The sequence below is a fragment of the Alligator mississippiensis genome, chromosome 6, assembly GCF_030867095.1.
Source record: "Alligator mississippiensis isolate rAllMis1 chromosome 6, rAllMis1, whole genome shotgun sequence".
NCBI lineage: Eukaryota > Metazoa > Chordata > Crocodylia > Alligatoridae > Alligator > Alligator mississippiensis.
The window spans coordinates 18,222,949-18,243,647 of record NC_081829.1 but is presented as its reverse complement, the minus strand read 5'-3'; the positions used below and the strand labels follow the sequence as shown (position 1 = coordinate 18,243,647).

The following is a 20,699-nucleotide window of genomic DNA, read 5'->3' as shown; positions in this document are numbered from 1 at the left end:
GGCAGGATCTTGGGGAACTGCTTGCAAGCTATTTAATATTAAATGATCCCACAGGACCAGGTGGGTCACTCAAGCCATTATGTTCAGTGCACTGAATGGGTGTGTTCTTACACCTGAAGCAGACTGCATGAATAGGCAGCATAGCCATCATTACCTGAGTCAGCAACTTTCCCCAGAGCTGGTGCTCACTTCAAGGGGAGATCCATTGTCCTGAACCAGATCTTTTAAATCCCTGTAAAGCCACTTTCTTCCCTACTTTAGCATCAGTGCTCTAGTATGGGTTTCAGTACAGCAGTGATTGTCAACCAGGGTGCCACACAGTGTTAGCACTGTTAGGTAAGCAGACATGATTCACATGATAAACACGGAAATTTCAAATAGGAATTGCAGTGTTAAAACCATTTCAGTCTGTTGGGATCTTTCTGAATTCTTTTCAACAGAAGAATATTGTTTTTCTATTTTTATTTTGTCAAATCATGAGTGAAAACTAAGTTCTGGCATTTTTTGAGAGGTGTCTTGAATCTCTTATGGGGTGCTTCAACTTGAAAAGGGTTGAGAACCACTGTACTAGAGGAATTGCCCTGCCCAAAACCCTGACTTTCAGAACGCTGCATCTTCATCTATGCACATCCTGCTGGTCTAATAATAAGTTAAAATAGACTGCTTATCAGCCAGTTGAATCACTGGCTAAAGCCTGAATGGGCTCAGTGCCACTGTAGATACAAACAGGACCAAACGGTTCAAGGAATCATTCTTATTTTCTTCAAGACAGCGGTGACCTTGCAAAAAGTCCCAGAATGCCCTTTTCTTGAGACTTATGCCTGGGAATTATGCAATAGGTACCCATAAGGCTTTACAATAGAAATCAATTAAGACACTGCTAATATAGACAGTGAGAACTTAGCACGGCTGTAACAGAGGCAGTGAGCCATCTGGACTCAGCAGGTGTGTCTACATGAGACATTTACTACAGAGTAGACTAATTAGCTCCACAGTAAATGTCTCATGTCTACACATGCAGGGCTATTAGGCTGGAGTAAACTAAAAACCTCTGCAGTAGATACTGCTTGTGAATACAAGAGCTATCCCGCTGTGGAATTTTTTACTTTGCAACACTGCATATGTAGATGCAGATGCAGCTGGCTGGGGCATGAGAGTGCTTCAGCATGGGGGCTGCCTACTGGCTAGCCCTGCACTGGAGCAACCTTGTGCCCCAGCCAGCTCCTCCACAGCATACTGAGCCAGAACGAGCAGCCCCGGGCTGTCAGGCTGACACCCCAGGCCTCCTGCCAGCTGGGGCTGCTCTGACCTGGCTCAACCTGCTGCAGTCCTGGGCACATGTTCAAATGGCGCACACAGAAGCAATAAACTCCAGTGCAATAAGCACCAAAATTTGTTGCTTCAAATTAATTCTACATGTAGGTGCACACAGTGTAGTGTAGAGAAGGGCCCTGTCCTATGGGAGACCCCATGCTTGGGCTGAGCCAAAGTGCTTGCTTGCCACTGCTTTGGAGCTGACAGAGGGCAACTCATGCACTTGCCCTCCTTCTTCCATCTTCATGGGGTTGTTTTCTCCTGACTTGGAACACCTATCTGCTCTGGCCAAAGTCTCTCCTTAGGTCAGCCAGAGAGGAACATGCAGGATTTCCTACCCCCCCACCACAAAGCATGTCACGCCATGCAAAGCAGGGACCCCCAACTAGAGTCTCTTTGTCCTGAGCATGTGCGTCTGTCTGTATCCAGATTGTTTTGTGGTTGGTTCATTAAAGGGTTGCTTTGATCTTCTGTAGCCAGATACCCCTTAAAAATGGGACTGAGGATGGGTGTGAGGATCCCACCACTCATGACACACATGAATAGGTGGGTTGGCAGGGGGCATGTTTTCTCTTTGAGCCCACATCCCCTTGCTGCTTGCTGGGGTGAACTGGGGCTTCCCTGTCTGAGGTGGATCAAAACCAAGCTCAGCATCCTGGGGAGGTCTGTTCTCCCAGAACATGAAGCTATGAGGAGTGCAGCATGGCTATGTAGGCAGGGTGCAGTGGAGTGGAGAGGAGAGGGAGGAAAGGCCCATGGTGAAAGGACAGCATGGATGCTGGGAGTTCCCAAAACAGCCTGACTTTGAATAGGTCCTTTCCCATTTTGTGACTTGGCTTCCCTGAGTATGCTTCCCAAGGAGGTGGGAGCCAGAACGTGCAGATGTCTGTGAAATGCCTTGATATAGCCATCAGCAGGGTTGCTTGGGAAAGGCAGGAGTCTCAGCAGTGGCAAACTTGCATGCTGAGCCCTTGTGCACCTGTGGAAGCAGTGGTGATATAGGAGCACTGGGCTGCCACCTCCCTTCCATGTCCGCATGCAGGAGCAGCAGAGGAGGGGACAAGGAGTGACAATGCATCAGCAGTGACTGCATTAGGCCAGTCACAGGAGGGATGGTGATAGCTGTCTGAGTTAGCTTCTGCTTTGGTGACTCACTGTGTGGAAGAAAGCTGGCTTTCTCCACCTGGGAACTTTCTGGGAATGGGGTAGCTTTTTCCAACTCCCAGGGAGTAACTCAGCTCTTGTGACTAAGCCCTCATGTGGGAGAGAACATCCTCCCCCAGCTCACACATCCTTGGCCCTGCGCCACCCACTCCATGCTTCCCCTGCTCCATTCAGCCTTGCTTCTGCCGCAGCCAGGATGCAGCACAAGATAACAGCCTCTTTTTTCTCCAAGCTGGTGAGCTGCTGCTGCTGAGGTACCCTGGCCTAATCACAGCAGCATGCACAGGGGCAAGCAGGTGTAGGCTTCATGGGCAGCTCCACATCCCAGCATGCTCTGTCCCATAGTGAACGTGCTCAGCAGGTCTGTTACTGATGCCCTGCTCAACCTGGCTCTGAGTGTAGTGGCTGGGATCAGTGCAGGACCAGCAAAGCCTTTCTGCCTCATGTGAGAACTAGCACAGCACCTGTGAGCTTGTGTCAAATCCCTTGCTGCCCATTCTGTGGTATCTGGCAGTCCCACAGGCTTGGAAGGAAATGAGAACTTTGCATCTGACTTGCAAGGCTGCGAACTAGGAGGGCTAGTTTCCCTTCCAAGCTCTGCTGTTGATTTAAGGTCTGGTCATGTACAAGTGCTTTTCTGTGCTTCGGTTTCCCCATCTGGTGAGACAGAAATAATGATGCTGACCTGGGGAATCATCAGCATTTGCCAAATGCTTTGAGAACTGTGGTTGGAAAATGTTGGAGGAATGTAAAGCTGGCTTCTTCCCAGTCCCAGGATCACTAATGTGAGGAGGGAGGGCAGGACTAATAATGGTGAGAAAACTTAATTCGCCTTTGTGCTATTTTTAGTCCTTCCTGGGAATGTAGCCACATCACTTCCCTAGATATTGCTAAATCAGTGATTCTCAACTGGGATGTTGTGGCACCCTGGGATTCCATGAGATCCTTTTAAGAGTGCCATTTGATATTAGCATTGTTAGGTCTGCAGCTATTGACACAGGAATCACAAGATAAACACAGATTTTTCTAATAGAAATCTATTGGGTAAAAACCATTGGACCCACTGTGGTCTTTCTGAGCAATTTGCAACAAAAGAATTGCTTTATTATATTTCTGTAGTCAAAAAATGAGTGAGAGCTGAGCTGACATTTCCCAAGGGATGTCTTGAATCTTAACAAGGGGTGTCTGGAGGCTAAAATGCTTGAGAACCACTGCACTAAGTGGTTCCACCTGCATACCCCCACTGTCTGTAAGATGCTCCCATTCTAGAAGGAGCAGTGGCTTTTGCGTGTATGAGGGGCAATCATGCCGTATGTGTGGATCACACCTTGCAGGCCTTGCACTAAACCAGAGGCAGGCAAAATAAAGCCCACGGGCCAAATCCAGCCCACCAGGCCATTTTTTCTGGCCTGCAGGGCCCCTAAAATATTTAGAAAATGAATATTTTTCTGCCCCTGGCTGTCTGTCAAAGATGACAGGAGCCAGGGGCAGTAGGACCCAGGGGAAGCCACCGGCAGGGCCAAGCAGCTACAAAAGCAAGGCCTGGCCAGCCCTGCCTCCTCCATCCCCAGCCAGAAGCCCCAAGTGGAGCAGAGGGTTCTGGCCTGGGACCCTGGGGCTGTTCCTGCCATCCTGCACTGGAGGGAAATATAGATATCGGGTGGGGGTGGCAGGGGAAGACCATGGGTGATCGCCCCAGTCCTCAGGGTTGGGCCAAGATGGTTGCTAAGCTCCCAGCCTGCATCCAGAAACCATGTGGTGCCAGAGCAGCCAGTGTGGGGTGGAGAGAAGTGGTGGCAGCCACAGGCAGGGAAGCACTACAAGTGGCAGCAGATGTGGGGGAGGGGGGCAGTGGCAGTGAGTGGGTGTGTGGAGCACAGCAACAGCTGGCCTGGAATGCAGAGTCCGCACTGGTGCGCTGGGGCCAGGGCCGGTGGGGCCCAGAGCAGGGTGGCAGGAGCATGGGGCCTGGGCTAGAGCAGGCTCTGGAGCCAGGCTGGCTCCCCTTCTCCCTGCTGGTCCAGCCTGGCTTGACTCCATAGAGCCCCTGCTGGCCCCTGCCCTACATTCCTGCCACCCCACTGGGCCTCTCTGGCGCTGTTCCTGCATTCTGCACACCTGCTCACTCTCACTCTTCCCTGCCTGCCGCAGCCATTTACCCACTGCTACCACTGCTCCCCTCCACCCCCTGCTGGTTGCTTCAGCACCATGTGGTTCCTGGCTGCAGTGCAAGGCTGCAGAATGCAGCAGGAGCCAGCCAGGCCAGTCCAGCTCTTGCTGCAGTTTGCAGTCTCTGCCATACAGCTGGGACATGGTGCCAAGCTGGGGCAGGAGACAGGGAGGCGGCAGAAGGGTAGTAGTGGCAGATGTGGGGGAAGTGGCTGTGTGCAGCAGCACGGGGCCATGCCAGTGCCCCAAGGGCAGGAGCGCAGAGCCCAGGTTTGGAGGAGCATTGAGGGGGGCTCTGCCTGCCATGGGGTGGCTGTGGGAAGACCCTCCCCCTCCACACATGCCACAACCCTACACAGCCACTCTCCCCCCCACACACACAGCCTCTCCACAAACCCCATACCCACCCACACCCCATATCCACACACCTACCCACATGCTCTCCCACCCCACATACACCCCCCATGCCTATCCATCCCCCCCACAAACCACAAATCCCCCCACACACCCTAACCTTCCACACACCCACACCCTATATTCTATACTACTAAGTAGATATTGATAGAATGTACATTTAAAGACTGCTTTCACATTGAATTTTAGGAGGAGGGGAACACTGAGGCATTGTGGGTCAGGATCCGGGGGGGGCAGGGGAAAAGGACTTGGTTGTGGGGGTCTACTACAGGCCTCCTCATCAGGATCAAGAGCTAGACTATGTATTCTCTGGGCAGCTAGCAGATGCCACACAGGCGAGGGAGGCGGTGGTCATGGGAGATCTAAACTACCCAGATATCTGCTGGGAGGAGCAGACAGTCAAAGCAAGCCACTCATGGAGGTTCTTACACTGTGTGCAGGACCTCCACCTAACCCAGGTGGTGTCTAGTCCCACCAGGGGTAGCGCCTTGCTTGACCTGGTCTTAGCAACAGGGGATGATCTTGTGGGGAACATGTGAGTTCATGGTAGCCTGGGAGATAGTGACCATCACTTGGTCGAGTTCACTATCCAGCAAAGGGTAGGTAAAGTAACTAGTGGGGCTAAGGTGTTGGACTTCAGAAGGGCCAACTTTAGCAAGCTTAGAAGGCTAGTTAGTGAGGGGATGCAACTCAAGAACATAGAGCAAATGGGGGTCCAGGAGGGTTGGAGGTATCTCAAGGGAGTGATCCTTGGGGCTCAAAAGGAGCCTATCCCATTACGTAGGAAGGGAGGTAAGGGGGCAAAAAAGCTCCCTTGGCTCAACAGGGAACTCCAGGAGAGTCTGGGGGCAAAGAAAGAGATGTATAGGCAATGGAAGCAGGGAGCAGCCACCAAGGAGGAATATATCTCCCTGGCGCGCTATTGCAGGGAATCAGTTAGACAGGCCAAGGCAGGGCTTGAGCTCAGGCTGGCTTCAACAATCAAGGACAATAAAAAGTCCTTCTTCAGGTATATAGCAGGCAAAAGGAAAGCTCAGAGCAACATAGGGCCCCTGCAGGACAAATCAGGACAGTTGGTGGTTGACGCGGGGAAAAAAGTAGAGCTCTTCAATGAGTTCTTCGCTTCAGTATTTCTATGTACCGATCAAGCCAATTCCCCCACCTCGATCATTGACGGATGTCCACATGGCACCAGTCCGCCTACGGTTAGTTCTGAAATAGTTAAAGAGCTTCTGGAGGAGCCGGATGGGTACAAGTCAGCAGGCCCGGATGACCTCCATCCATGGCTGCTGAAAGAATTGGCCAGTATCATAGCTGAGCCGCTGGCACAGCTGTTCGAGCACTCGTGGTGCTCCGGCCAGGTCCCTGAGGACTGGAGAAGGGCCGATGTGGTGCCCATTTTCAAGAAAGGGAGAAGGGATGAGCTGGGTAACTTTAGACCAGTCAGTCTTACCTCTATTCCTGGGAAAATGCTAGAGAAAATAATCAAAGAACACATTTGTGCAGGCCCATCAGGGGAAACGATGCTGAGGGGAAACCAGCATGGGTTTGTCACAGGTAGATCCTGCTGACAAACCTGGTAGCCTTCTATGACCAGGTCACACACTGCCTGGACGGGGGAGCTGAGGCCAATGTCATCTTCCTGGACTTTAGGAAGGCCTTCGACACAGTTTCGCACCCTATCCTCATTGGGAAGCTGGCAGACTGTGGAGTGGACGCCTACATGGTCAGGTGGGTGGCCAACTGGCTTAGGGACTGCACCCAGAGAGTGGTGGTGGGTGGTTCCTTCTCAGCCTGGAAGGAGGTGGGCAGTGGGGTCCCACAGGGTTCAGTCCTCCAACCGATATTATTTAATAACTTCATCAGCGATTTGGACGAGGGCGTGGAGAGCACCCTCTCCAAGTTCACTGATGATACCAAGTTATGGGGCAAAGTTAGTAGACCGGAGGGCAGGGAGCAGATTCAGGCTGACCTGGACAGGTTGGATCAATGGGCAGAGAGAAATAGTATCCAATTTAATAAAGATAAATGTAAGGTACTTCACCTGGGAAGGAGGAACCCCCAGCATACCTATAGGTTGGGGAGTGTCCTTCTCAGCAGCTCGGAGGCAGAGAGGGATCTTGGAGTCATAACTGACTCCAAGATGAACATGAGCTGGCAATGTAACAAGGCCATCAACAAGGCTAATCGCACCTTGTCGTGCATTAGCAGGTGCATGACTAATAGATCAAAGGAGGTGATGCTCCCCCTCTATGCGGCACTGGTCAGGCTGCAGTTGGAGTACTGTGTCCAGTTTTGGGCGCCGCACTTCAAGAGGGATGCAGGGAATCTCGAGAGGGTCCAGAGGCGGGCCACTCACATGATTAGTGGCCTTCATGATAGACCCTACGGGGGGAGGTTGAGAGAGCTGAATCTCTTCAGCCTTCACAAGAGACGGCTGAGGGGAGATCTTGTAGCCGCCTATAAATTTATTAGGGGAGGTCAACGGGGAATAGGGGAAGCGCTGTTTACTAAGGCGCCCCAGGGAGTGACTAGGAATAACGGGTGTAAACTAGTTGAGAGTGGATTTAGGTTAGATATTAGGAAGAAATTTTTCACAGTAAGGGTGGCCAGGATCTGGAATGGGCTTCCAAGAAAGGTGGTGCTATCACCTAGCTTGGAGGTCTTCAAGAGGAGGCTAGATAGTCACCTGGCTGGGGTCATCTGACCTCGGTCCTCTTTCCTGCCAGGGGCAGGGGGTCGGACATGATGATCCATTGTGGTCCCTTCTGACTCTACAATCTATGAATCTATGAACCCTCCCCCACATCCCACATACTCACACACCACAAACCTATACCCACCCCCCATGTCCCCCACCTCTCCACCATATACAAGAGTAAGACTTCATTTTAAGCTATTGTGCAATCACCTCTATGTACACTATCAAACACATGTCAATCAGGACAAAAATATTTTTTTTAAATCAAATTAATAAATGTTGTAGTAGATGTTTGATTTTTAGAATATAATTTGGTATTTTTCTGGTTCCAAGATGGCAAACCCATGCTGAAAGGAGTACTTCTGATGGGGGGCAAGGGTTGGGACTTCCAGTGGCAAAGGCCAGGAGTTAGGGGTGGGACTTTTGGTTCCAAGATGGTGACCAGGGAGCAGGGCACCTGTCAAGAGGTAGGGCTACCCTTGTGGCCCTCAACAGCTTGCCAAAACTCCACCCAAAATAGTTGCCCACACCTGCACTAGAGAAAAAAAAAGTCAAACTAGACAGAAAGCTCTGTCCAGCGCAGCTCCATTCCTCCCTCCCCCACGCCATCTGCTGAGCCCCTTCACTGTTTAGGCCCCATGAGAACTTACTTGCACTGTCTTGCTGGGAACATGTCCCCAGGCCAGAGGCAGAAAGGTGCCTCCATGTATCCTCCTGCTGTTGATTTTTATCTCTCTGTAAAGAACTTCAGGACACCTTGCTGGTCATAGGCTTCTCTAGCCATGGCAGAGTTGGTCTCTCATGGAGCTCTTTCCTGATCTTAGAGACAGAGCCTTTCAGCACCTAAAGTAGGTCTTAGGTGGATGTGAGGTGCCAAAATCCACAAATGTGATCCTGAAGCTCCCCACACAAGTCCAGCCTACTTCTGGAGGCATGGAGCTCCCAAGGCGCCTTCCTGCATGACAGTAAAGTTCTGTTGGTCCCTAGAACTGGCCATGTGCACAGGTCCAGAACTATCCTAGTCCTGACAGGGCTGACCTGCTCACACCCAAACTCAGTCAGGTCCAGAAACAAGGCCCTTCCTCCCTCTGCTGGGGCTGTATCAGGTAGACTGTCTCAAAGCATGCCCAGCATGGGCTGATGGGATCAGCCTACTCATAGCTTTGATGTACAGGAAACCCTCACTATTCGCGGTTTGGCATTCGTGGTTTTAAATATTTGTGAATGCTGAACCCACATCTTAAATACACTTAAAAGAGCATCTTGGGAGCTCTGTGCTTGCCGCTGCCAGGCTCCCACCACTGCCGCCGGGCTCCTGCTGCCACCAGTGCAGCTAAAGGAACATATCCCCCATGAATGGCGAGGGTCTCCTATATAAGATGCACTTTAATTTTGGAATTCCTTTTTTGGGGAAGAAAAAAATACATCTTATATGCTGTAAATTATGGTGATTACCTTTCAGCTAGAGTGGTTCCAGAGATGTGGCTGATACAGGTTTAATCTTCCTACCCTGCCTAAGGGGCTGCAAACCCACATCTCCCACCTCCTAGAAAAAAGCTCAGGCTATAAGTTGCTTTGAGTCAGGGCTATTTCCACCCCTTTTTGCCACTCTGTAGCAAAGAATTCATGACTCATTGAGCCAGTGAGGGAGCACAGGTATAATACGACATGTAGCCTAGTGGTTAAGGTCATCATCTGGAAAGGGCAAAAGCCCTGGGTTCCGATCACTGCTCTGAGCTGTATTTTATTCAGTGACGCTTTCAGGTGAAATGTGGAAATATTCTTGGGATGCACAGAATCTGGTCCAAAGTAGGACCAGTTGTAGGCGGCTGTGGTAACATTCACCATGAGGAAGGGCCCCTTGCTGCCTGTACCTCCCTCCTCAGTTCAGCCTGTAAAACTCATCCCTGTTTCCATGCCTTCTGCAAACACTGAACTCCCACATGAGCACAGCACACAGGCTAAGATTTTAAAGACTGAGCACCGGGCTCTGTGCCTGCAGTGCAGTCTGGCAAGATCTGCATGTGCAGAGCAGAAGATGACACCACAGGGCTGGCTGGCCTTTTGCTAGCTCCTTTAGGGTTACCCTCTGTTCCCTAGTTCCAGTTGTGTAACTAAGGCTGGGGCACACACCCTGGATGCTCAGTAAAGAGGGGTGCCAGAATGGAGGTGGGGGTTCAAGGCTGTGTTCACTTGGAGCACAGCAGAGTCAGGAATCACCCCATGAGCCTCACCACTCCTCCCTGTGGGAAATGCTGCTGCTCTGAGGGGAGGCATTGCTGCCAGCAGCCAAGTTAAATCCTTCTCTGGCCCTGCAGTTGCTGCCAAATTAAGGGCTCTAGCATCTGTCTCCCATGGGAAGGGAGGCCTTGAGGGGACTCCTGTCCCTGCTCTGCTTCACATGGTCAGAGCCTTGAGCCCCTCTACATCCAGTCTTGCAGCCAGGGTGTAAGCCCTAACAGATGTATCTCTGCTGCTCAGGACACAGACTACCAGTTACTAGAGGTGCACCAATACATAGGTCCGATGTCAGTTCGGTACCGATAAAAAGAAAATTGGCTGTATCGGAAATCGGCCCAATGGAGCTGATAATTTGACTGATAAATGCTAGTGTGCGCGTGCAGCTGCAGTGCAGCACTCCGGCAGCAAAGAGAGCTGCCTCCAGCTGGTAAGTCCATTGTGGTGGAAGGGGAGGGGGGAAGGAAGGCCCCTGTTGGGGGTGGTGCAGATGAAGGTTCCCATGGTAAGGGAGAGGGCAGGGGCAGGCGCTGTCCAGCCAGAGTGCGTCGGGGTGCAGGATGGAGGTGCAGCTCATTGGGCAGGGGGTGGCTCCCGCTGCTGCACACACCCCAGGAGGGGGGGTGCCCTATGGATCTGTGTGGGGCAAGCGGGTGGACTGCAACTGCAGGTTGGAGCTGGGCTCTTCTTGCCGGAGGCTGGGCTTGGAGTGGGGGCTACAGAGGGGGCTGCAGCCACCCCAAATTTTGCTGTAGCTCCCTCCCAGCACCACCACCGCCACGCACCCAGCACAGCCCCTGCTTTTCCCAGATCAACCCCTGCCTCCTCCCACATGCTGGTAAGACCCACGGCTGCACTGGGCATGTGGCAGCAACAGCACTGGGAGGGAGCTAGGGCAAAATTTGAGGTAGCTGCAACCCCCTCCATAGCTCCCGCTCTGAGCCCAGCCCCCGGTGAGAAGAGCCTGGCTTCAGGCCACAGCTACAGCCCGCCCTCTCGTCCCATGCAGATCCACCTCCCCCACCCTCCCAGGGTGCAAGCAGCAGTGGTAGCTGCCCCTCCCCCAATGAGCCATACCTCCATCCCACATCCTACCATGCCCCGGCTGGGCAGCATGTGCCCCTGCCCCCTCCCTCACTGTGGGGGCCTTGATCTGCCCCTCCCCCTATGCCCCTTCCCTCCCTCCTCCCCTTCCATCACAATGGACTTACCAGCTGGAGGCAGCTCTCCACAGTATATCAGAAATCAGATCGGTATCGACCGATATGCCTCCTTTAAAACTGGATATTGTTGTCGGCCCCAAAAATCTCTATCAGCGCACTCCTACCAGCTACACCTCTACTTAACTTGGGAATAGAGTAACAAGCATGTAAAAGCAGTTCCTGGGGTTCTACTATGTAATAATGGGGCATAGGAGGAGTAACTCCCCAAATTGCTTTCCCTACCTCCTGAGTGGTAACTCCTGTTAGTTCAAGGAACACCCATGTCAGACCCCCAACTTTCTTTCTCTCTCTCTCTTCTTCTGTCTCTAACACCCACCCACACACACACCCTGCCTTTGAAGGCACTCACTTCCTGTGGCTGGTTCAGTGGTATATGGGAGTTTGATGGGATATGGAGAGCAAGGAGACTGGAGCAGTTGTGATGTCACAGAAAGTGTCAAGAGATGAGGCAGGGCAGCAAAGAAGAGAATGAAGGGGAGTGCAGGGGATGTTCCAAGCCTCTGACAGACCATCCATCATTCTTTGGGATGCATTTCCCATGGGCTGCTGCAAACTTGAGGATGCTTGTTGGGCTGCCTCTGCCATTTCCCCATGTTCTGATAGGCTTGCTTGAGCCCCTCGCATGGCCTTGTTAGGCTTGGCATATCCTACCTAGCCTAAATAGGATGAAAAACCTGAATAGGGCTGTCTGGGACCAAGGATCCTATTTAAGCTTGTCACACAGCTGGCTGTCTAATTTTAGCTCACTAGGAACACACAAGCTTCTTAAGGTTTGTGGCAGAGCGGAAGGGAGGGGCTGGCCAGTCTCTGACAAGCCTCCTGAAGCTTGCTGCGGCATTGGAGGTGGGTCTTGACAAGCCTCATGACAGCTGCAGGAGAAGGGTATTGAGAGGAGGGACCCAGGAGAGCCTACTACATCCAGGCATCACCCCTGTGCGTGGCTTAGGGCTGCAAGTGTGAGCTCCACTTAAACAGACCTCAGGACAGGGCAGGCAATTATTTCAGGCAGAGGGCCACAAGGGTAGCTCCACCCTTGACAGGTGCCCCGCCCCCTGGTTGCCATCTTGGAACCAGAAGTCCCACCCCTAACTCCTGGCCTTTGCCACCAGAAGTCCCAACCCTTGCCCCACATCAGAAATACTCCTTTCAGCATGGGTTTGCCATCTTGGAACCAGAAAAATACCAAATTATATTCTAAAAATCAAACATCTACTACAACATTCATTAATTTGATTTCAAAAAATATTTTTGTCCTGATTGAGATGTGTTTGGTAGTGCGCATAGAGGTGATTGCACAATAGCTTAAAATGAAGTCTTACTCTTATATGATGGGGAGGTGGGGGTCATGGGGTGGTATGGGTGGGTGGATATAGGTTTGTGGGGTGTGGGAGGGTATGGGTGCATGGGGGGAATTTTCTGGTTTGTGGGGGGCTGGATAGGTGTGGGAGCTGTATATGGGATGGGGGAGCATGTGGATGTGTGTCAGAATATGGGGTGCGGGTGGGTATGGGGCTTCTGGGGGGCTGTGTGGGGGGAGGAGGGTGGCTGGGGAGGGTTTGCCCACAACTGCCCCATGGCAGGCAGAGCCCCCCACAGTGCTCCTCCAAGCCTGGGCTCCATGCTCCTGCTGCTCTTGCCCCTGGGGCACTGCCGTGGCCCTGTGCTGCTCACAGCCACTTCCCCCCATCTGCCACCATTGCCCTTCTGCCAGTTCCCTGTCTCCTGCCCCAGCTAGCCACTCTGGCACCATGTCCCAGCTGCACGGCAGAGACCACAGGATGCAGCAGGAGCTGGACCAACCTGGCCAGCACCGTACAGAGCCAGCCGAGAACCGCAGGGGCCAGGCCAGCTCCTGCTGCATCCTGTGGCCTGATGCGGCAGCCAGGAACCATGTGGTGCCAGAGCAACCAGTGGGGGGGTGGGGAGGGGAGGGGAGGGGAGTGGTGGCAGTGACAGGCAAGTGGCTGCAGCAGGCAGGAGGAGTGGGAGTGAGCGAGTGTGCGGAGTGCAGCAACAGCGCTGGCAGGGCCCAGAGTGGGGTGACAGGAGCATGGGGCAGGGGCCAGCAGGGGCTCTGTGGAGCCAGGCTGGGCTGCTCCAGCAGGGAGAGTGAGCCAGCCTGGCTCCAGAATCCGTACCGGCCTGAGCCCTGAGCTCCTGCTGCCCTGCTCTGGGCCCCGCCGGTCCTGGTCCCAGCACATCAGTACAGACTCTGCATTCCTGGTCAGCTGTTGCTGTGCTCCACACACCTGCTCACTGCCGCTGCCCCCCACCCCCCACTTGCTGCCACTTGCAGTGCTTCCCTGCCTGCGGCTGCCACCACTCCTCTCCACCCCACACTGGCTGCTGTGGCACCCTGTGGTTCCCGGCTGCAGGCTGGGACCTCAGCAGCCAGGTTGGCCCAACCCTGAAGCCCGTGGTCCTCCCCCACTGCCTTCCCCTTCCCCCACTTCTTATCTGTATTTCCCTCCAATGCAGGAAGGCAGGAACAGCCCCAGGTTCCCAGGCCAGAACCCTCTTCTCTGTGTTGGACTTCTGGCTGGGGGTGAGGGAGGCAGGGCGGCCAGGCCTTGCTTCTGTAGCTGCTTGGTCCTGCTGATGGCTTCCCCTGGGTCCTACTGCCCCTGACTCCTGTCATCTTTGACAGGCAGCCAGAGGCAGAAAAATATTAATTTTCTAAATTTTGTAGGCGACCCATGGGCCAGATAAAATGACCTGGTGGGCCAGATTCAGCCCACAAGCTGTATTTTGCCTGCCCCTGCCTCAGGAGGTCGCCTGGACCATCTGACCTTCACATCACTCCTGTCCTCTTTTTGGCCTTTGTTGTCCCAAGGTTTTGTTGCATCATTCACCCATTGGCTTCACACAGTAGGGGCTATTAGTTAGCCAGGTGAGCCTTAGGGCCCACAATACCTGAATGATGCAAATAGACAGGATATCTCCTGGGAAGGAGGGGGAGTGCTGTTCCCTGTCACCAAGGATTCCCTGGTCTCTGCTGTACCATCCCCTCTCCTGCATGTTTCCTTGTCACCGTTAGCTACTGTATTTGTAGGCAAGTAGCACATTGGGGCCCAGCTTCACTGTGTAGGTGCTGTAAACACACCCACACACCCCAAAAGCTGGTCCTTGCCCCAAAGAGCTTAGAGCTGTAGTATGAGAAAAGAGACCATATGACTATGGACATATGGGGGAGCCACACAGTAGCAATGAGATGATTGTGATCTTCCTGACCACTCCAGTCAGCTGTAGCCTACAGGAGTTGGACTCTGCCCTGCCAACCTCAGGAAGTCACCTGGAACACCCCTTTGAAGTCTGCTATGCTCCACACCCCAGTCATCAGACTAGTAAAAACCAGGGAAATTCACAGACTAAAACTTTGTGAAGGTGAAGGTTGAAAAGACATCATAGTATTTCCAGAGATGAGGGGGCCTGACAAGAGTGTTACCATCTGTTAGCTGAGAAATTCAAAATCGAGTAAACTAAGAAACCAAAGCTTTGGTTGCTTGTAAATTCACACTTAGGGGACACAATATCATCTTACTTCTTCCTCACTTCTAGAGGTAGTAACACCTAGATAAAAGAAAACACGTCTGCATTATCCATTTAGTGTGACACTATTCTAACCAAGGTAACGTCAAAAATCTCAAATGCTTTACGTTCAGTTTCTTCACAATTACCGTCATACACATGCCAAAGAAGTCCTGCTTTGGAAATCACAAAAAAGCCTACATCTGTCCCTCATTCCCAACTCCCCTGTCTCACAAGTTAAGGCCCTTTGATCCTGTGAGCCATCCAATGATGCAGGCATGATTAGATACATCCCCACCATGGAGACGTGAAACCAGATATAAACCAGTGCTCTGCAACATCCAATGCAAATTTAAGCTCCGGATTTCTTAGACACTTTAAGAGAGTCCCAGGTCAAAAGCAGCTCTGCTTACTACATGGACAAGGAAGGGATGCTGAAATTGCTAGAATGTGTGGTACTTAACTCCCAAATTTCCCTATTTTGACATGTTTGAGTTTCTTGTGAGTCATTTTTAACTTTAGCCTTGGATTCCCTGGGTCTTGAATAGCTGTTATTTGACAGATGCAATGCTTTTAGATGGCTCTGGCCTTTAATGTTATTGATCTGTTTGCTCAACCTTAAATTCACCTGAAGCTGGAGTCAGGCCAGGTGAACAAGCTGAAGCCCAGCTCTCCACACTGAGTCACAGCATTGCTTAGCGACTGAAGTAATAAACCATTACAAGCCCATAGGTCCTTCTAGTCAAGCAGCCCAAGGCACTCTGCAGATGCCAATGAATTAGGCCTCAAAGCCCAGGCACTTCCTCACAGCCCAGACACTTGTCTCCCTCTCCATTTTACAGCTCAGGAATGCAGATGCTAGGAGACTGAGTGCTAGAGGTATGGGGGAAATCACTGGCAGGAGTGGGGAAAAACCCCTGATTCCCCATTGTGAGCCTTCATCACCAACCATGTGCCCTCCCTTTGTCTTATCCCATGACTGTTTATTCCCTCTCACAGTCAGACACCCCATTTGCTCTTTCAGCAGCAGTTTCCCACTGGGAAGGCATTGTTATGGCACTATCCACACCAGCCCCTCAGAGGATCCCATGGGCCCACAGCCCCTCAGTGCACAGGAGCAGCTTTTGCTGCTGTGCTCCATGCCATCTGCAGCAGTGAGCTGCCCAGGCCCCCTCCTCATGCAATCTTCTCTAGTAATCACTAAGCCAAACAATTACATCTCATTGGAAAATTTCCCCTGCTGCCCGCATCCTCTTCCCAATTGTTCCTAAGTAGATTGAACATTGATCCTAGTACATTCCCTCGGGATACCCAGCAGCTCGCTTCTCTGCATGAGGAACAGCAGCTGTTCCTTGCAGCTATTTCCTATCATTTAGCGAGTGGTCCAGCCACACCTCAGGGTTTTTCCCCTTCCCTTGTGGTTTTCCTTGTTGGAGGAAAGAGTTTTGTGGTGAAGGCTCAGGCCTGGCACAGGGGATCACATATTCTGTTTCATACTCACTAGGGCATCAGTCCTCAGCTGTGCCCAGTATCTCTTGGGCATAACTGTGGTAGGGAGCTTTTCATAGCTTCCTGGCCCTGTAGCCAGCTGGGAATCTGGCAGCTGCTTTAAGATCTGCCCAGCTAGCTATAGGCCCTAGGCATTGTGAGCCTGCTAGGGATTGATCGAGTGCTGAAGTGCTCTGACCATGCCTCTTCTACCCCAGAATTGCCTTAAGCAGGCCCTCTGCACTGGGGACATTCACCTGCTTTCTGCTTTCATTGTGTTGAGGGACCAGCACTCAGGACTGAGCTCTCTATAACCTTGGCTGAATGATTTACAGCCATGCTTTGGCCTTGGCTGCACCTACTCATCTCACGCTTGGGCCAGTGGAAGTTGTGTGCATGACAGCAATGGTGAAGCAGAGCCTTTTTCTCTGCATCTCAGTTTCTTCATAGAAAAGGAGAGGCCAGAACCACCTTCTCCCCGCATTGTTTGTCAAGACTAGCATACTGCTAAAGGTCGCTAGGAAGGTGACTGCATAGGTTCTTCTGCAGAACTATTAGCTCACCCAGGGGCATCCTCTGCATCTATCTGCAGTCTTGTTCACTTGTCTGCTGTAGTGCCGTGTTCCCAAGAGCTCATAAAACTCACCCACGAGTCCAGGCATTTGGTTGGGCAGGCTGAGCTGTTTCTTTGAATCCTCATGTCCTGGTAAGCCCATTTTCACAATGAACATGGAGGAACCCAGGACCTACTGCATGCCACCACTGCAGCAGGATCCTGGAGCAGAACAAAGACAGGACAAGTTCCATCTCAGCTGTAATGATGATACTGTCTGTGGATACAGAATTTGGGCCAATGGGCTGGATCCCAAAGCACTTCAAGACGAAGCCCTTCACCCATCCCTGAATTGCAGCCTCTGGAGTGGAACATAGCAGCAGTTACTGTAATTGTAATGATTTCTGAGAGTTGCAGGAAGAACTGGAGCAGAATACCTTGAGCAACTGAAACCACAGAGGGAATTGAAGGAGATGGAAAGCATTTGATCTAATATGAATTTGTCCAGGAGATGGAGATTGCTCAGGCTGTAAATACCAGTGGGTCACATAGTGACCAAGATCTCACTTGAAAGGCAGCGCTGTCAGCAGCACTGCACTTCCTTGCCTGATAATGCCATGCTAACCCAGAACAACTACCCCACCTACCATATCGCCCACATTCCTTCAACAGTACCCTTAGCTTTCCCGAGAGGGGTTTCATCCAAGTCCTGTTCTTTCCTTGCTAAGCTCATATGATCAAAGCCTGGCATGATATGGCTGCAGGTGGATGCACAAAAGGAAGTGGGCCATTGCTGAATAAGACTCCTGAGCTTATTCACAGAGAGCAGGATCTGTGAGCTCTCTAGGGGATTTTGGTTTTCTTCATAGGAAACGCTGAAAAGAAAACTAGAAGGAGCAGGATGCAGGCACTGGGGAAAGACATGTTTGGTCTGGGCCAGCAGTACAGATCTCAGCAGGATGCTTTAATCTGAGCCCCTTCAGAGCAGACATCAAAACAGACCTTTCAGCCATGGCTGGTGCTGACCTGAATCAGAATAATAAAAATTGAACCCAAGCTACTGCACCTTGGAGGAGAAAGAGCAGAGCCTGTGCTGGGACACTGCATTTTCATTGCTTTAGGTGTGGCACCTACGGGATCCATCCTAGGTGATGGATGCCATATCATGGATGGTCGGCCATGCTCTGGCCAGGGTCCTGAGCCAGCAGTGGTTGCAGGTGCTGAAGAGGTGCTGCAGTGCACAGAGGCCTGGCGCACTGAAAACCCGGGCCGCAGCTCTCCTGCGGGTCCGCTCTCCCCCTCGCCCTCGCATCGCCGCCTTGCCAGGAGGCCCCAGGCAGCGGGTGGGGGAGTCTCCGGGGGAGGCAAAGGCCAGCTGCCGGTTCATCCCCGGCAGGACCCCTCCGGGCTGCCCTGAGACGCCGGCCGGGGTCGCCGTTCTCCGGACACCAGTAGGTGCTCCTCGCCTGTGGTCTAGAGCCGGACCCCAGCCTCCGAGGGCCCGAGAAGGGCATGTGCGGGTCCTGGCCAGGAGCCTGCCCCCGGGCACAGCGGGGCTCCGCGGGGGGCGCCTCCCGCCCGCCTGCCGCCGTCACACGCGCCGCCGTTCCCGCGCCGCATGCTAATCGCGGGGGCTGCGGGCGCCGCCATTGGCTGGGGCGGGCGAGCGCCGCGGGGCCGCCGGAGCCGGAGCCGAGCCCGCGCGGAGCTGCGCTGCGGCACTGAGCTGCCGCCCGCCCCGCGCCCCGCCCTCCCCGCGCCGCCGCAACAGGCTGAGCCCGCGCCGCCCGCTGCCCCGCTCCCGGTGCCGCTGCCGGTGCCCGGGCGGGCGGGCCGCGCGGCGCTCGCGGGGCCGCCAGGATGATCGGCGTCAACAGCATCCACAGCAGCGCCGGGCGCCTGCGGACGCGCTCCATGTGCTCCGTGCGCTACGGCCGCAACTACCGCGGCGCCGAGACCTTCTGCTACGGCTGGCCGCAGCGCTCCCGCACGCTCAAGCCCGTGCTCTACACGGACCTGGTGGTGAGCCGCCTGCAGAGCCGCCGCAAGAAGAAGCCGGTAAGGGCCTCGCGGCCGGGGCCCCGCGGGGAAGGGGCCCCGCTCCCCCCGCTGCCCTCGGGCGTCGGCCGCAGCGCCCCTGCCTGCCGCGGGTCGGGGGACCCCGGGGCTGGGAGGGCGGTTTGGGCCGGGCCCTGCGGGGGCAGGTCGGCGCTGACCTCGGCCGGGAACAGACCAGCATGAGCTGCAGCCCTTCGGCGAGGGCAGCGCTAGCTAAAGGGAAGCCAAGAGGTGCTGCTTAGCATCCCCGGTGGGAAAGGGCAAGCGGCATGAAGCGGTTTCCTTCAGAGCCGGAGCAGGAGCACGGCCTACAGGAGACAGGTGGAGGGAGATGTGTCCAGCCCCGGCCGGGATGCCACCCCTCCAAAGCCCTCTTTGTCATGGGGACCATCACAGCCTAGCAGTGACACATTGCTCCACCGTATCATCCTGTCGTAGCACAGCAGTGCTGGGTCAGGCTGCATCAGCGTCACATTGTGATGCACTGAGATGTAAACATGCGCTCAGACCGCCTGGCACACAGCACTCCCATCCTTGCCTCCTACATGCTGCTGGCGCTGCCACGTGCAGGGGGAGGGCAGCAGAAGAGGAATAAGCCTGGTGTTACGGGGATGGGTAGCACCCCCTCACCCTCCTTAAGTGTTGGCGCTGATATGACAGCTAGCATTTCCCCCACTGAGCCTGTGGATGCAGCATAATGTAGTGAGAGGGCTGCAGCAGGCTGTTGCTGCCAAGCATGCAATGCCCCAGTCTGAGTGCATGCTCCCCAGATTCTCCCAGTTGGGCCCCTGGCTGCTCTCACCACCAGCAGCAGGGGCTCTGCAGGCACTGCCCCTACCTACCCATGGCCCCCCAAAAGAAAAGATAAGGTTCTCAGGGATCTCTGGGGGAAATGAATCATGATCCATTCTGCAGTATGCGCACACCGATGTGAGCTGAGCTGCCAGTGGAAATAGGTTTTCTTGTGCCACACAGGATCATACAGTACATGCAAGGGCTTACTGTGGTCACAAGTAAGGACATGAAGAGGGCTGGGCATGGAACAGTGCAAGGGCAGGACCCCGATATCATAGTAGCTAGTGATGTCAGGGGCCTGTTAGACTCTAGAGTCTGTGTGATCAGCGGGTGGATCACACCAAACCAGTCCTGCCATCTGTATTAGTCAAGCTACATCAAATCAAAGGGCGGTGTGGGCTGAGATCCAGATTTCAGATGGAGCTGCATGGCTGAGCTCAAAGGAAGGTTCTTGCTGAGGAAGAATGAGAAAATCCCAGGGCTGAGCTTTTGTGGTGAAATGGTACCAGGCACAGAATTGGGAAGGGATCTCTACAGGGAGGGCACTTGTACTTTGTAGCACTGAAGTCTCCTTTACCAAATGTCGTGAGACTGTGACTTTCAGCACTGACAAAGAACAGGGATAGGAGAGATCTTGACCCACATCAGTTTATAGGCCCAATAACCATCCCTCCTATTATGTTCCTCAGCTTAGATACCCTCACAGTGAATAACAGGCTATTTGCACTGTCGCATCTGTAAGGTCTCTTTAACTGATTCTGTGCCTTGGAGACATCCCATAGGCCCTAGAAAGCATTAATTCTCTCTCTTAAGTGCATTGATTCATGCACTCACCATGCATTTCATCTCTGATTTCTGCCAACAATGCCGTGGGGGACTTTTGGACAATCCATTGTCCTTTGGGCCTCAGTTCCCAGACTGTAAAATGGAGATGCCAGCACTGACCTTTCCTATGTTGTTATGCTGGCTGGATGCGTTCACCCTCTCCTGCCTACTAAGGAAAACTTCCCACAGTTATGTGCCAGCAACGGCAATAGAATGGGGGAAATAGTGC

The 20,699-nt window shown here is 53.3% G+C and overlaps 1 protein-coding gene across 6 annotated transcripts in view; it reads left to right on the top strand.

Moving 5' to 3' along the window:
- Nucleotides 1–20,699, top strand: part of PSD (pleckstrin and Sec7 domain containing) — an 84,952-nt gene that overhangs the window by 45,948 nt on the left and 18,305 nt on the right. The gene's annotated exons all lie outside the window — the stretch shown is intronic.